Genomic DNA, 2,567 nt, shown 5'->3' with positions numbered 1-2,567 from the left:
AAAAAAAAAAAAAGAAACTATACTTAATCCCAAATTTCTGAATATTTTTAGTATTGACAAATTTTAGGTTAGATTTTAATTCACTTTATTTGATTTCGATGGTGATTAGTACTTTTGGTATCTAGTATTGGCCAATTGGGTTAAGTTTTGATGGATTGGCATTGCAGACTGTTTCTGACTAGTTTTGACTAGTTTCGTTAATGCTGATTTTAACTTGGTCAAAACAAGTAGAGAATATTGGTATTGTTTAACTAGTTAAACTTGCAATAGGATTGACGACAGATGGCGTTGATAAACTAGTTTTGTCTGGTCATATTGAGTATTGGAATTGGAATTTGAGTTCTGACCTTTACATGTACATTACTTTACAACAAAGACTGTCCATTTTATTCAAGTCACTTGATATTATATTACAATGTTTATGAATTAATATGATATTTTTGAAATAATATAAATAATAATCCTTCATAAAACTGATCTTCATTTTGAAATTATTTGAATATACACATAATTAAAGAGATGATAACTTTTCTTAACTCAAGAGAATTCATTCATCCTGAAAATTTTAATTTTAATTGGAAACTTGGTGGCAAAGAACAGCTTTCATTCTTGCAGAAAATCACTTTGAAAGGATGAAATCAACTCCCAGAGTTTATAAAGTCTTTTCTTGTTTTGAATATAAAATACATAAAACTTTATATATATGCATTATTTAGTTTCTTTTTTATTAAGGAGAAACCGTAGCGAAAAGTCAGTGTAAATTTTCATTGTAACTTGAGGAATATTGTGTTGCAACACGAAAGGGATCATCTAGAATTGTATCTTTATTATATTCACTTTAAAAGTAATGTCACTTTAAAGGTATAATTTTTACAAGGATCATTTCTTATAATTGAGCCAACTTTTTAATTCTCTTTTCAACAAATTTTCTTATCTTTCCAATTAGGAAATTTGTTTAATATTAATCTTTGTGATTTCTATTTTTAAAAATTTTGTGGCCAAAAATTTAAAAAATAAATCCTTTGATTCTGAGATCCAGCATTGTTTAATTTTTGCTATTTTCCAATTATTTATCAATCAAACATTCAATTACTCTTTCACTATAAACTCACGATAATTTAATTTTTCCATTGAAACTTTAATAAATAAATAATACTTTTTACGTTCAACGCAATATATTCTTACGATATCTCGACCGAATAATGCCTCAAACAACTCGATCACTTCGATTCGAATATTTCGTTCAATGGGCAGAATAGATTTTCCAAAAATATTAAGCTTATTAACCACGATCAAAGTATAGAATTCTAGAGAGGAAAACTGCCAACGCTTACATTCGAGCAAATAGAAGGGAAGGAAGAGGATGCATCGACCCCCTATGGCTGTTCGCAGTGCCTTTGATTAGGCCGATTCCCTTTGATTCCTCTTATTGACCTAATTGGCTGCGATCGTAGAAGCTTCATTTTACAATTGGCTGTTAGAGATACCTTAAAAATCCCTCTGTCTACGAACCTTTTACTTCAACCTCTCCTATTGGAGAACTTTACTTTTATCCAAGTGCTCGATGGATTTTCTCGTGGTCTCTTCCAAAATTTCCTATAATAGATAAAAAATGTAAAAAATGAATGGATCAGTATATAAAAGTTAAGAAGAAAAGAAACGGAGCATGCTTGTTGAATTTCAATTAAAAATGGGAGATAAAATATACATTCAAATGTATTATAATATTCTTGTGGAAATATTTCATTATTTTTTTATTTTATTTTCTAACATTTCTTTTAACATTACTTCTGTGAGAAATCTAAGAAAAAATTATGATGTACATGCAATGATACAATGCTTGTTAGAGATTAAATATTCAGAAGAAAATGTATATCCATAAAATTTGTGGAAAATTGCATTCGTAAAGGTTAATGGTAAAGCTTTCTCTAGTTCTCTAATATACTTTTGCACTTAAACTAATTAGCACTTATTCTCTGTGTATGTATGTGTTTTTAAAGTAACGTCGTCTAACATATACGTGTATTGTGATTCTCACAAAGAATAAAACAACAAACAATTTTATTAAACAAATTCGTTTCACTTATGTATTTAAATGATAATTAATTGGAAATAAAATTAAACGATCCTATTTTATTCGAAATAAATTATTCAAATGAGATGAAATTAATTTTTGATATAAAGGAACAACAGAAATATAACATTAATATTTATAAGTATTAATTTCATTCGAATGTAATTAAAAAAATAGAAATATAATATAAATTTCATAAAAGTTTACAATTCTGATGCAATAATTATTGCACAATTTATCATTTAACATGTGTTGCAAACTTCCATTTTGTTAAAGGATGCAACAAATTCGTATCGTTAATGCGATTGTTTTAATTTTTCTAAAAATTTTCATTTCAATTTTTAAAATAACTTATTTTAAATTTCAAGACTATTTAAAATATTTAATTGAAATTAAAAAATTTAATATTCTTATGTAATATTAAAATTGATAAACTTTTGTAACTTTCTATGAAAAATTATCTATGGAGAAAATTTTCCATTGAATGTATCCA

At 26.3% G+C, this 2,567-nt stretch overlaps 1 protein-coding gene across 2 annotated transcripts in view; it reads left to right on the top strand.

Annotated features, from left to right (window-relative positions):
* LOC102678029 (collagen alpha chain CG42342-like) overlaps nt 1–2,567 on the top strand; it is a 25,194-nt gene that overhangs the window by 842 nt on the left and 21,785 nt on the right. The window lies entirely within an intron of this gene.

This window comes from Apis dorsata, unplaced genomic scaffold (assembly GCF_000469605.1).
Source record: "Apis dorsata unplaced genomic scaffold, Apis dorsata 1.3 scaffold_233, whole genome shotgun sequence".
Lineage (NCBI taxonomy): Eukaryota > Metazoa > Arthropoda > Insecta > Hymenoptera > Apidae > Apis > Apis dorsata.
This window is presented reverse-complemented; position numbering and strand designations above follow the sequence as displayed.